This window comes from Ceratotherium simum, chromosome 4 (assembly GCF_057802395.1).
Source record: "Ceratotherium simum simum isolate JZ-2026a chromosome 4, ASM5780239v1, whole genome shotgun sequence".
Classification (NCBI taxonomy): domain Eukaryota; kingdom Metazoa; phylum Chordata; class Mammalia; order Perissodactyla; family Rhinocerotidae; genus Ceratotherium; species Ceratotherium simum.
This window is the reverse complement of record NC_141903.1, coordinates 68,043,141-68,058,893: the sequence shown is the minus strand read 5'-3', so window position 1 is coordinate 68,058,893 and position 15,753 is coordinate 68,043,141.

Sequence of the window (15,753 nt, the reverse complement as noted above, 5' to 3'; positions counted from 1 at the left end):
AGCATGGCAGGTTGTTAGGCTCAGGGCCTTGCAATTGCTGTAAGCCTCTAGCCTATTCGGTCTCTTGTCAGCTCTCTGAGGATTGCAGCTGGGTGGGGCTGGCCTCAGGCACAGGAGAACCCAATTGTTTCAGGCTTTGGAAGGTGGGGCAAACCCCCTATGTGGGTCTTTGAGAAGCACAAGTCTTCTGCAGCTGACAAGCCCTGCCGCCCACAGGTCCACACACGCAGTCAACACAGTCCTGCCTTTGTGAGCGCCCCGACCTCCCCAAGCGGACCCACTCTCTCCACGGCAGGAGCCCCACACACTCTGCCACCGCCCCACACTCTCCACCCGCTCCTTGTTCACGCCCTGCCCCACTGAAGTGGGCTCAGTTGCCAGGCTGCAGAGAATCCAGTCACCAATCTATGCAGGCCCACAAGTTGCCTGAGGGCTTGTTGTTGGGTGGGGCCAGTCTCTAGGGTGGGCTGCCTGCCCTGGCTGAGCTGGATTAAATCGGTGCTCTAGCGGGTGGGGCAGACCCTGGGCTAGCAGGCCTCAGGGAGAACTCCAATGGCGTCTGTGTCAGCACGCTCACACCAGGCCACAACAATGGCCGCCGCCAATGTCCCAGTCCCTGGAGAGGTCTCACCCCTCACCGAGATGCACTCAGGGCCTATTAGGTGAGTCTCTTTTCACCACAGCACTGTGCACCTTTCTTTCTGGTGATTTTAGGATGCTTTCTGAAACGGGTGAGTTTGTGTGCGGGCCCTTTAAGTGCCAGTTTTAGTTTCTTTGTGAACCGGGTTTTCTGGGGGTGCTCCCCAATGCTTTAGTAGCAGGCACAGTCAGATATTATGCCGCTGGTCTCGATTGTGCTGGGTCCACAAAATGCCCACAGCGGGGGCGCTCCCCGGCTCAGGGCCCCGCGCCTCCAGGGAGGCTGCGTACCTGTGAGCTGCTCCCGGCGGCTGTGAAGCTGGCGGCTTGTGAAGGCGGCGTTTTTCCTCTCCAGAAGGGAGTCTCTGCCTCTTCCACCTCAGTTAGGATTGTCCGTTGTTGCAGGAGTTCCTCTCATCCAGTTTTCAGTTCTGTCTCAGGGGTAATTTTTCCACGAGTAGTTGTAAATTGGCTGTGTCCACGGGAGGAGGTGAGTTCAGAGTCCACTTACGCTGCCATCTTGACTCCACATCCTCAACATATTTTCAAGTACCATGTCTGACCAGGCAAGAGAAACAATAGAAAAACAAATGGGACTACATCAAACTAAAAAGCTTTTGCACAGCAAAGGAAACCATCAACAAAACGAAAAGACAACCTAACAATTGGGAGAAGATATTTGCAAACCATATATCTGATATGGGATTAATATCCAAAATATGTAAAGAACTCATACATCTCAACAACAATAAAACAAACAACCCAATAAAAAAAATGGGCAGAGAATATGAACAGATATTTTTCCAAAGAAGAAAATAGAGATGGCCAACAGGCACATGAAAAGATGTTCAACATCACTAAATTTTAGGGAAATGCAAATCAAAACTACAATGAGATATCATCTCACACCCATCAGAATGACTATTATTAAAAAGATGAGAAGTAACAATTGCTACAGAGGATGTGGAGAAAAAGAAATCCTTACGCACTGCTGATGGGAATGCAAACCGTGCAGCCACTACGGAAAATAGCATGGAGATTTCGCAAAAAGTTAAAAGTAGAAATACCATATGATCCAGTTATTCCACTTCTGAGTATTCATCTAAAGAACACAAAAACAGGAATGCATAAAGATATATGCATCCCTATGTTCGCTGTAGCATTATTCACAACAGCCAAGACTTGGAAGCAACCTAAGTGCCCAGCAACAGGTGAATGGATAAAGAAGATGTGGAGTATATATATGTACACACACACACAGAATGGAATACTACTCAGCCATAAAAAAGACAAAATCATGCCATTTGCGACAACATGGATGGACCTTGAGGATATTATGCTAAACGAAATAAGTCAGACAGAGAAAGGCTAATAACATATGATTTCACACATACATGGAAGATAAACTAACAAACTCCTAGATATGGAGAACGGATTGGTGGTTATCAGAGGGAAAGGTCGTAGGGGGAAGGCAAAAGGGTAAAGAGGGGGCTGGCCCAGTGGCATAGTGGTTATGTTCATGCACTCTGCTTTGGCAGCCTGGGGTTCGCAGATTCGAATCCTGATCATGGACCTACACACCGCTCATCAAGCCATGCTGTGGCGACATCCCGTATACAAAATAGAGGAAGACTGGCACAGCTGTCAGCTCAGGGACAATCTTACTCCAGCAAAAAGAGGAAGATTGGCAACAGAGATTAGCTCAGGGCCAATCTTCCTTACAAAAAAAAAAAGAAAAGAAAAGTGGGTAAAGGGGCACATATATATGGTGATGGACGGAAACTAGACTTTTGGTGGTGAACATGATGCAGTCTATACAGAAGTCAAAGTATAGTGATGTACACCTGGAATTTATACAACATTATAAATCAATGTGACATCAATAAAATAATTTTAAAAAAAGAAGAATAATCTAAAACTATAAGGGACCTGAGCAGTTATTCCAGTCCTTCTTGCCAGCGAGAGATACTTGCTGAAGCTTTTCTTATGAAAAAAGAACACGTTTATTAAACTTTTTTCTAACAAGTTACTGCACGATGTGTTTACCCGTGTTACTTAAATGAAACAAAGTGATGACCATTCTGTAATGCTTATAGTAAAGTATTTAAAGAACACTCTAAACAGTAAAAAACACTTTTTATAAAGACATTTCCAACAAGCTACTTGCTTGATGTGATCAGCACAGCGTTATTTTAGTTAATGGAAGTGATACACGTTCTGTAATGCTCGTAGGGAAGATTTTCAGAACACTTCTTATAAATAAGTTTTTTTTTTATTGTATTTTTTTTGTGAGGAAGATCAGCCCTGAGCTAACATCCATGCTAATCCTCCTCTTTTTTGCTAAGGAAGACCAGCTCTGAGCTAACATCTATTGCCAATCCTCCTCCTTTTTTTCCCCCAAAGCCCCAGTAGATAGCTGTACGTCATAGTTGCACATCCTTCTAGTTGCTGTATGTGGGATGTGTCCTCAGCATGGCCGGAGAAGCGGTGCGTCGGTGCTCGCCCAGGATCCGAACCTGGGCCGCCAGCAGCAGAGCGCGCGCAATTAACCACTAAGCCACCAGGCTGGCCCTAAATAAGTTTTTAACAACCTACTTGAAAGATGTATTCAGCACAGTGTAGTTTCACTGAATGGAAGCTAAACTCATTCTGAACACATATGTTGAATTAAGTGCCCTTGAAATAAGATGTTCCCTACGAGCTACTTGCAGATATGTTCAGATGTTCAGCACGGTTTTATTTTAGAGAATGTAAGTGATACCTACTCTGTAATGTTTGTAGTGAAGTGTTTAAAAATACTGTTAATAAAGTTGTTTTTAACAAGAAAATAATAAGTAAATAAAATAAAAAACAATATATTTCACAGAAAGTCTAGAAGTTATATCAAGAGCTCCTTTGATGGTGTCATGTTGACATTCAATTGATGCATTTAGGCACAACATTGACTTATAAACCCTCAGGTTGACACATTTCATGAATGCTAGACTGAGTCACACACTTGTCATATTGTCAGTGCAATTTAAAAATATTTTTAACATTTGTATTGCACAAAATAATTTCCTATGGACATGTGCTTGAAAAAAGAAAGTTCTAAATGAAAAGCAGAATTTGACTCAAAGTTTGAATCACACCTGCAAAAGACACTCCATAATACTTCCAAGTGACAATATACAATGCAAAATTATTTCTGTTTCTAAAGTTAATGGGGAAGTATGATATTCATACATTAGAAATCTATGAGGTTGTTTAAAAACTGGGTTAGATCTATCTAAAGAGATGTTGACTATGTCCATGATATAGTAAATGAAAGAGGGAACAAAGTAGTGTAGAATTCTGTATAACACAATTGCATTTTCCAGTTTTTTTAATTAAATAAACAAACAACTGAATAAATAAGAAAACTCTGTGTGAATATGTGTGTGCGTCTGTGTTAGCAGGAAAAAATTAGAAAGACTATGCACTGTTACACTAGTTAATTAGAGTGGTGAGATTGTGTAAAGATAGAGAAAGGAATAGTGAAGGGATGGGAGGATTATTTGATTTGTTTCAGTAGTCATATATTAATGTTATAATTTTAACAAATACAGTAAAATATCAATAAAGTATAATCTCCTGAAAGGAAAGTTCCAGAACCTTATTTGCACGAGATTCCTATGTCTTACAAATTTTAACACACAGGAAGACTTTTTCTCATAATTTAACCGTATTTCTTCTTTGTCAGTTGTTTTTTTAAAACGCTTTTTCCATAAGGCTATGGAAAGTAAGATGATACCACAATTTAGATGCTGAATTTGACTCTCTGGCAAACCACACTCTAAGTTTGTTAAAATAATGTAAAAAAATAGTCATCATACCCTGTTTACATACTAACCTTGTCATTTTTCTGGCAACCTACTTAATCCCTGTTAGATTGCTCATTGTCTCTAAAAACAATGTTTAAAAAGAAGTATGATACCTGCCTTCTAACTTTGAGAAGGTTATGGTCATTTTCAGCATATAAAAAACAATTTCAGCATATAAAAAAGTGAAAATGTCTATAAGTATAAATCTATAATAATCATGACTTGTTTGAAATATCTGAATCAGATCAAAACATGGAAGATTACAAACTTTGCGTCTAGGATCATAATCTGAAATTAGGCGAAAAGGTTGGGGAAATATCATTAAAAACAGAATTCCCCCCCAACAGAAAGTAGCTACAATTACATGTTTTCTAAAGTAAATGAATGCTCTAGGAAAAGGGAGGGAGAAGTTTCTCCCCTTATTTTCCATAGGGAGAATTAAGCCTCTTGTTTTTAAATTGTATTTGCCCTTATACATCTCAGGATGCCATAAACTCACAAAGACTCCGGAGGATATTTAAAATTTTTAAAAGAACACAGCGATACTCCGTATCTGTTGTGCTCTGTACAAACTACTAGCTTGAGGAATTCAAAGTCTTAACATTTGACTGCACTATGTTCCTTTAGATGATGTCATGTGTTTGCAAAGCTGGGTTTTTAGCAATCACTATGATAAAAAGCAAGTCCCTATGAAAATCAATGTGCGATAGGAAACAAGGATGGCAAGGTCATATCTGATTCCAAGGTTTTAGACGTTGTGCACTGTCCCACGGGTGCACACAGTAGTAATTGTGATCATTTAACAATGAAATAAAAATATAATTTTTCTTTCTATTTATGTGTGTTGTTTTTTTCATGTAACTATTAAACTTTTAGGAAATAAATATTTATTGAATTTTTGGAGCTATCTAGTCAATAAAAACAACAGTTAGCCATTTCTTTGGGTCTAGATGTCCCATGTAAAAATTACTGAGCCACTAAGGTTGTTGAGGAAAATTTGGGAAGCCCTGGACCAGGACATAATCTCTGCAAAACTCCTGTGCCCTAGAGGAGTACAGTCAGCTCACCTCAGTCTGTGTTCTTCATAACTTTAATGGTAGAAAGAAAGATATATGCTCCCTCCCACCTTCTGAGAGTTAAGCACATATTCATTAGAATGGGGATGATTCTAAGACAATCTTTTTATCTAGGACAGATTGAAGATAGCGCCAAATTCAGGTTTTGTTTCTCCTTTCTATCCCCAGGGTCCACTGGTGTCTTGTCATAGGAATAATAAAGCACATTATTCAAATTTATATGAGCATAAGAATGAATTAATTAAAAAATGACTTTCCACCAAAATGGAGACACCTACCCAACAGGGGCCTAGACTTTCTGGGCCTTGCAATTCACTGAAAATTGGGAAAATTCTCTGATAACACATCACTTCATCAATTAAACAGTTATTCACGTATAAATCCAGCAGTTTTGTACCTGGTGAAGAGGATATGACGTTGGGAGTCTTGTCTTCAGCTTGATAAGCATAGCCTATTGCGTCTCCTTTCTTTAAGGTTCATGCGTATAGATTTTATATCTGCAATGTAGCTAATTATCTAAGCATTAACAAGAAAAAGATAAGGAAAGAAACAGAGAAAGGCAAAAAGGAGCTAACGTGTATGCCATTGTATGCTTCTGTGTTCTCTTATAAATACTGGGTTCATGAACCATTGCCAACGCAGTTCATTCACTTTAGCTGGAATGAAACACAATAGCAATGTAATTTTCTTAGTCTCCCATGTGACTTTCCCTCCACGCATTACATTTCCATCCCTCATTTCTTTTGTCTCATTTCATGTCTTCTATTATCATGGCTTTAATGTGCTTACTCCCCAATCTCTTATTGGCCTGCATTCAAACCATTTATTGTAGGTAATTAGCTTTAGTGTGTCTGAGCTTGTGTTATCTCAGCCTGTTCTGTTCACAGCAGTCTTTTGTGAGTATTCTTCTTATATCAGAATTTAAAAGAGTTAGAATAGGATCAATGTCTTTTGAAGACACGGTGGCTTAGTTTTTCACAGTTTCTAGCAACTAATTGCTCTGTTATACTCTTTTGATTAAAAATACAAATCTATTGACAGACATACTGTTTAATTTAAAAATAATAGGTTAAGTCAGACCAAAATTTAAGAAGGGCTGCTATATTACAGAGTCCCTAAATCCAAAAACAAATACCAAACAACCACAAGGATATGCTGCATAAAATGTGCTCAGAGAGACTTTAGGGCAAATTGAAGTCAAAGATTTTGCATCTCCTTGACCAAGACAAGCCTTAACATTTCCCTCAGCTTGACTAAACATTAGAAAAGCTTGTTCCTGACTCTAGCCCCCTGACCTCGTTTTTCTCAGAACACTGGTTTAGAAAACTGGTCATTGTAAATTCTTTCTCTGCCCCTTTGAGATATAACTAGTTTTTAAAGCTTCTTGCCTATTTTACAATCTAGAAATGTCTTTCTCAAGGACTTGAGAGCCATACCTTTGAAATGTCATCACTAAGGAGGATAGCACCCTATCCTCATTCCTCCCATTGCCGTGGAAAGATAGGAGCCTAACTTCAACGGGAAAAGTTTACATTTCCTTTGGTTAAAGCCATTGGGCAAACACAGGTGGCCTAGGACCTCTCCCTCATCCCACCTCTTCAAAACCATAGGCCTTTTGTTTCTGCGGAGCTGAATTCAGACTGACTTCTGATCTCTCTCCCCTATTGCAACAACCTTGAATAAAGTCTTCCTTTTCTGTTTAACCTTGCCCAGTGCAATTTTTGCTTTGACACTCTAATGCCTGATAAAATTATAAAAAATGTTCAAAATCATCAATTTTATTTCACAGCTTTTTCCCAGCACTGGCTCTGGCCAATCAGCTGGGTGTTGTGGAGCTAGAAAATAAGAATTCAAGAGAATAAGCATTTCCATTTCCAGTTTATATCAACAGATGATTCATATCTCAGATTATTAAATTATCATACATTCAAGAAAGAAATAATGTTTGAAAATAAAAATTAAGCCAAGAAATTAAATTTAGTATTTTATCATTCTTGAGTCTTCCTTGGTTCAATTTTCTTGACAATAGATATAGCTAATGGAGAAATAAAAATTTAATCTAGATCTAGACGTGGCATTCTGTTTATTCTGCTTTCACATGATACAACCCAATACATATTTATTGAAGAAATTTAAAACTATGTTTATATGTTATCCTTTCCTTGAAATTATAGCCATAACATGCAATATTTGTTGCTGGTTTATAGTCAGTTGTCGAGATAGGGATCATTTATGGGTTTAGATAGGATTGCTGATGGGTTTAGAATACAGAGGCAGAAGGAGTCTGGGAGTCAGCTGGGTACAGCCACTAATCAAAACGGAGAAAACAAGAGAGGTAAGAAAGGAGGCAGAGAGGGTGGGGGCAGGGCAGATGGTGGGTTCAGTTGCTGACAAATTGAGTGTATGATGCCTGTGATTTAACCCATGGGAGATGTCCACTAAAAGCCTGAATATTGGGGGGGGAGGGGGTTGCAGATCAGGGCTGGAGTTGGGAGTTGGAAGGCATGAGGGCAGAGAGAGAATTTTCTACGGAAGGGAGAACCTTGAACTCTTTAAATGTGAAGGAGATGGAAGAGACAAGAGATTAATATAGTCTACAGAACAGAGGGAAATTGAGTAAGGTTGGAGAAAAAAGGTCAGAGGGAATCAGAACGGAACGAAGGGACTACCTTTAAAACAAAGGACCTCTTTTCCCCTGAGAGAGGATGAAGGATAGATAAATGTTAATTTGCAAACAGGGTATACAGAGATGTAAATGGAAGCTGAGAAGAGTCCTATTTAATAGTCGTTCTACTCTGTAAAGTAACAAGCACTATCACCTGTGGAAAATGAGGTTAGCATGCATAATCAGGGCCTCTAAATGTCTGTCCCATTAAGAAGATAGCTCTAACTAAGCCAGTTTGGGCATGGAGCTGTGCAAGTCATTTGTGATCAGGCCTCTGTCACTGTCCTGCATAAAAATCCCAGATAGGGTCGTTGAGTCACTCCCATTGTGTGTTTTGGTAATAAGTTGAATACTCCGTACTGTATTTCTTTATGGATTTGACTGTAAACACTGGCTTGGGAGGCGGGGCAAGAGGGGAGGGGCTACGTTTCTGTATTATCAGTGCTACGCTTGGTGCCAAACTCCTCTACAAAAAATGCCTGGTGATAAAATTGAACTGTATTTCAATATAATTGATTAAATACAGTTCTATTTACAAAGGTCCATGAGCCTCTAAAGAATAAGTATAGACAGAGCACCTCTCTCTCTCCGCGCCCTATCCTTCCAATTTTTGGAGCTCAAAACAGTTCCTGGCGTTAAGGAAAGGGACAACAAATGTTTCTGGAAGCCGAATGTTTTGACTTTTTGTTTAAATCTTGAATCGCTTATTGTTAACTCTTCACATACTTATGATTTATTTCATCAACTAGATTCTGAGTTTTTGAGCAGAGTAACTCTAGTCATAACACTGCATATTAAAGCCCCAATTGGCTTAAAAAGAAAACTTTGAAAGAGGCAGTTTTGTAAGAAAACTACATAACATAATGCATTTCTTGCTCAGCCAAAAAGGGTTTGAGAATTAGAAACACAATTGAAATCACCTTTTAATAGCAAGTATGTAGTAAGTATGAGAACATACTATCTACAATACTATCTATGATACTGATGAGAGGAAATGCCAGTATAATAGTAAAACATGTTAATCATTTTAGTATGTACAGAATACATGCTTACCAATGAAAAGACAACCTGGTCAAAATTTTGAAATTTATTATTTTTTGGTATTTTTCTATGCTTTTTATAGATCACATTCCTTTTACCGTAGATAATTTAAATAGCTATTTGGTATTTAAAAGATTTTATTTATTCATTTTTTTCCCCCCAAAGCCCCAGTAGATAGTTGTATGTCATAGGTTCACATCCTTCTAGTTGCTGTACGTGGGACTCGGCCTCGGGTTGGACGGAGAAGTGGTGCCTTGGGGCGTGCCCGGGATCCGAACCTGGGCCGCCAGCATCAGAGCGCGCGCACTTAACCGCTAAGCCACGGAGCCGGCCGCTATTTGGTATTTAAAAGTTAAATAGAGAACAATATCGAAAATTCACTCTTAGTCAATATCTGGAAAGAAAATCTGTGAAATCAGAAATATGTGCCGTTCTATTGCTAAACAAGAAAGGGAGTCAAAAGAGCGAAAGCTGCATCCACCGAACCATTCTCTTTAGTTACTAAATAGTTTCTCTTCTAATTGGAAATCTTTCCAATGATCTACAATGAGAAAAGAATTCTGGCAAAATTAGTAGATGGATAGGAACAATGACAATGAAAAAATGCAAATACAGTATTTACCAAGGAGCCAGAAATACTCAGTCAAGAAAAGGAAAAGGTTCAGAAAGCAAAGCACCTTTACTGTGGTAGTAAAACAACACCGCCACCTGCCGGTGGAAACATAAATTGCAAACCTGGAGAGAATATGAAGGGATTTACATTTAACACTTTTTTCTTAATTGAGACCAGCACATTTTTATGTCCAATGCCTCAAAATCACTTACTAACTATAACTTCGTCAAATATAATTTTAGGATTAAAAGATTTATTGGATAATCCCCAAAAGTAGAAGTTGTGCTTTGGGTTTTGTAAAAAATCTGTGTAGTTATCCTCAGTATATTCCAGTGAAAAAAACAAAAAGCCCGAGTTTTGGAGCCACAGATACCCGGATTCAAGTTCCTGCTCTGACATCTGCTAGCTTTTTGGCCTTGAAAACTTAATTTCCCTGGGCTCTAGTTGTCTTACATGTGAAACAATTGAGAGGAATATAGTGAGTACAAATGTGGAATACCTCTAGCACATTTCCTCATACCCAATAGATAGGCAACAACTGATATTCTCAACAAACAATAACATTTCACTCATTTTCACTAGAATTACTTGATCTTTGCTATGTTTTTTTTAAGTGTTTTCATGAGCAGTGTTACCCAACAGGTTTTGCTGCTTGTAATTTTCAGACTTTCAAATTGCCTGTCACAGACATGTGGTAATTATCATTACACCACTCACTCCTATCAAAGGAAAGACAATAATAGGTTGATTTAATCTAACCAAAGCAAAAGCAGGATGTATGTAAGACAAGAAAAAGAGAGAGGAGAAGGGAAAAAAATCCAGACACATTTGATACAGTGATTTATTTTTTCCTTTTCTTGGGCGAGCCTCTGCTTTGCTGAAAACTAGCAGAAACCAGAGTATTGCGTCATTGGGAAGCCAGAGGGGTGAGTTGTTTCTGTATTCTTTGCAAGATCTCAAGAACATAGCTGAGGAGCGTGCGCCAGGATGTGGTTGTTTTGTCTGTCGGTGTCTTTAGCATCTCCACTTAGTTATGTCGAATCTGCTCCATTTTCCTTATCTGAATTTCTCACGTTACCGTGACCACATGATGCCATGCACTCATCTCAACTATTCTTGGATCTCCCCATGAAATATCCTATAGTGAGTATTATGCCCACATTATTACTGAAATAACTCACTAATGCAGGAAAAGAATGAATTTACCAAGTGGTGTTCTCTAATTTTTTATTTTTGAAAGCAAGAGCCTTGGAAATAATTTTTAAAAAGGTCAATTTCTCCCCATTGCTCTCCAACTTTCTACCACCCTCCCTTCCTCAACTCACCTTGCCTGATCCCAGAGAGCACATGCTCTGTACTTACAGAAGAAGCCCCAATTGTATCTCAGTCCTCAAAATTACCCCATTATTCATTCTCTCTCCTTTGCTTTCAGACCAAATTTTATTCTCTTAGAGATCAAAATAAGAAATAGGAAAACATGTTAAATCACTGACAACAAAATGCGATTAATGCTCTTCTCGCATTTTCTTCAATGGTAGCTTATATTCAGCAGTTTCTAACTCTCATTTCACTTTAGAGTCACCTAGGAAATTTTTAACAAACGAATTTAATTTGTCCCAAATGGGGCTTGAACATTGTTAATTTTTAAAGCTCCGTGAGTGACTTCAATTTTTGTCATTGTTGCCAACCATTCGACCCAAACTCTAGTTAATGAATTTCAAAAAGTAAAGGAATAGATATTTTCATAGGTTAGAGAGGAAAAAATATACTAAAATCATAGTGTTCATTTCCTCTGAATAAGTAAAAGGTGGATTCATAGTTAGTAAAGTAACTCAAAAAGATGGAACTCATGAAAAACCACCTGTAAAAGGCCTTATTCTTATCCCATTGCTACCTTCAAATACATTCTGTAGGATCTGCTAATTCTACCTCCTTCTCGACCTACTTGGATAAATTCCATAGCTATGAGGCCATTTTTAGGTTTTAGAAAGTCCCGTTTCTCTCATGCCCCCAAATTAGAACTGACTTGCGGACAAGGGTCCTACTAAGAGGAGGAGGGATAAGTTCCTCACCAGTCACTTTCATCTTCTATATTCTCCTGCATGGGGGGCAAGGAGAGGAAGAGAGGCCAAAACCTTATGCCGCTAGAACCTGAATAATTTTCTCTTCACTAACACTGGCTGACCTCCATGCCCTCCGTTATGATAGCTGCTTAATTATGGAGTGCAATCGTGGGTCCGTATTGACTTCTGAACTGATCAATTCCCAGACAGGTTGATGCTCCCTTGAGCCGATTTCTTACAGACCTACTCACCTTAGTTCCTACCTCTAGTAGGACCTCCCAGCAGGCAGCTCTTAGGGGCAGAGTCCCATCAGGACTGCTCAAGAATGTCATGTTTCAGGGGCCGGCCCCATGGCTTGGCGGTTAAGTGCGCACACTCTGCTACTGGCGGCCCTGGGTTCGGATCCCGGGTGCGCACCGACGCACCGCTTGTCCGGCCATGCTGAGGACGTGTCCCACATACAGCAACTAGAAGGATGTGCAACTATCTACTGGGGCTTTGGGGAGAAAAAGGGAAAAAAAGGAGGAGGATTGGCAATAGATGTTAGCTTAGGGCCCGTCTTCTTCAGCCAAAAGTGGAGAATTGGCATGGATGTTAGCTCAGGGCTGATCCTCCTCACAAAAAAAAAAAAAGAATGTTGTGTTTCATGGCATCTCACGGCATGGGAAATTCTCACCGTCAGATGTTATAAGTGCAGCTGTTCCTGTAAGCCTTCCTCTCTGTGTATTGTGGTCCCTAGATTAAGCCAGGAACCCACTTCTGTGTTCCTTTCCTCCCTCAACATATTGAGGTACACACTCCATTCTGATGGGACTGAAGTCAGCAAACATCCAACTAAAGAGGAGATACCAGCCTCCTTTATTAGAAACATCCTCATCACTAGCACGATTCTCTTAGGGCCGTCTCATTTGACTTGGAAGCACCCAGCAATAATTGTTTTTTTTAACGTTGTTTCTAATATCATTTCTTCCTTGCAAATCAACTCTATTGGGGCATAATCTATCTGTAGTGAAATGCATCATTTAATATGTACAGTTCAACAATTCAAAAAAAGACACTAACTTTACTATCACAGGAAATAGTTCTGCCACGCCCTTTTGCAGCTGTGTATTAACTATTTCTCCAATGCTAATATCCTGGTCTAGATAATTGTCCTATGGATATGTAAAATGCTAACATTAGGAGAAGCTGAGTAAAGCTTATGCGAGAATTGTACGTACTATTTTTACAACTTTTTATGTCTAAAATTATTACAAAATAAAGTTTAAAAAAGAAAGAAATTAATCTAAAAAGAAAAAATTAGGATGTCAATTTTTGAGGATAATTTTTATAAGCTAAATTAATTTTAGCCAAAACACTAAAATGTTTTGATCTAATTTACTGATTCAATTTTTAAAAATAGATTATGTCTTTTATTTGTTTTTGATCACTCACATGTAATGTAATGTAATGTATAAGTTAACATTTATTGTTTTGGATACAAAAAGACTGAAGGAGCCTCAGTGTGTTGTAGTGAGGGGAAAAGGACATCTCAAATTAATGTCCAATCTGATTTCTTTAAAAATATTGTACTGAGTATTTTGATAACCAAAGATAAATTAAATATAATCTTTCCAAAATGCATAACTTTTGCGGTGTCAGATATTTCACCACCAACCACGTGCAACATGTATCCTACTCATGTAAATCTAATATGGGTTTCCCTGCTATCTGAAAGTAGAGCGTTCCTTTGAAACCTTTCCTAAGCCGAAATGGAGTAAAGCAAAGAAGCAATTACCATGCTGTGGCAGTGTCCCATATAAAGTGGAGGAAGATGGCACGAGGAAGATTAGCCCAGGGCCAGTCTTCCTCAGCAGAAAAAGAGGAGGATTGGCAGATGTTAGCACAGAGCTGATCTTCCTCACAAAAAAAAAAAAACAAAGCTGTGGCCACTTGATACTTAGAGGCTGAGAGTGGTTCCCAGGAAGGAGCCAGGCGGTGCCACTCTCGCTGCTTGGAATGCCCACTGCCCCTATAACGGCTCCCTGCAAAACAAATGCTCAACAGAGAAGTGAAAATCCTCTTTGGATTTCTTTCAGTTAGTGAAACTAGGTATTAATGTAGGTCTTTCGTAAAAGCAAAATAGTGTAAAGCGAACTTTCAGATAGCAAGGAACCTCTGTATCCACATGTCATAGTGGAAACTATTGTGTGAAAGAATTTTAGTATATATTTCATAATGAATGTGATTTATATTGAATTACATACATCTATTGAGATACCAGAAATCATCAGATTAATCAAATTACATTCACCAAGATCAAAAGTACACTGCTTCAGGGGCCGGCCTGGTGGCTTGGTGGTTAAGTTCAGGTGCTCCAGTTCAGCAACCCGGGGTTCACAGATTTGGATCCCAGGCCGGAGCTACACACTACTTATCAAGCCATGCTGTGGTGGGGTCCCATATACAAAATAGAGGAAGATGGGCACAGATGTTAACTCAGCAACAATTTTCAGGACCAATCTTCCTCAGCAAAAAGAGGAAGATTGGCAATGGATGTTAGCTCATAGCCAATCTTCCTCACCAAAAAAAAAAAAAGTACACTGATTTTTCCCTTTCCCAACCATCAAACATGCCTGTATTCATAAACAGAGATAAATCAAATTTCAAAATCTGTGCCATTTAATAAGGTTAAACACATAAAACATTCTAGTACAAACATTCTGATTTTAAAAAACGTGTATATATATTTTGCATAATTGTTTACAATAAAGAAAATCTTGAAATAGAGCTAAAATTTTATTTACATTATAATTCAATTTACATAGCTAAATCAATTGCATACAGTTCTTTCCATGTAGGAATTAAGGAAATTCGTACAATTTCCTTAATTGTAGGAAATCCAAATGTTAAAAGTTCTAAGACATATATCTAATTGTGTACAAAAATCATCATAGATCAACTTTTAGATTCCAGCGTACTTAAAAATCATTACAAATTGTGAAAAATACATATTATGAAAAATTTGTTCTAAAAGTAGCATAATACCAACCCATATCATGTAGGTGAATCCAGAAGTATAAATGTTTATAAATTACAAGTGTCTATACTGCCCTATCATGAAAGGAGGTATTCTATGTAAATATGTATATTATAAATAAAAGAGTCTGACTTCCTTCAAGTTCCAAAATTATTTTCATTTTAACCATTTTCACTAAAAAGTTTGTAAAAATGTATCATCTTATAAAATTGAGTACACTGAATATAATGAAACCTTTGAAGACTAAAAACCATTATGAATGCCAATTATTTAGTGACTTGCTCATCAAACTATTTCTATGTATGGGGTGATTTTTTCCTCTCTCTAAATTAAGTGGCTTTAGACTAATATGTTTCTACAGAAACATAGAGGAAACTCTGTTTCCTCTGTTGATTTTTTCCTCTCTCTAAATTAAGTGGCTTTAGACTAATACGTTTCTACAGAAACATAGAGGAAACTCTGTTTCCTCTGTTGCTGTTGTTTCACATCTTTTTTTTTTTTAAAGACTTCTCTTATATTTTTTTATTTTTTTATTTATTTATTATTATTATTATTTTTGTGTGTGTGTGAGGGAGATCAGCCCTGAGCTAACATCCGTGCTAATCCTCCTCTTTTTGCTGAGGAAGACTGGCTCTGAGCTAACATCTATTGCCAATCCTCCTCCTTTTTTTTTCCTTCCCCAAAGCTCCAGTAGATAGTTGTACGTCATAGTTGCACATCCTTCTAGTTGCTGGACATGGGATGCGGCCTCAGCATGGCCAGAGAAGCGGTGCGTCGGTGCGCGCCCGGGATCCG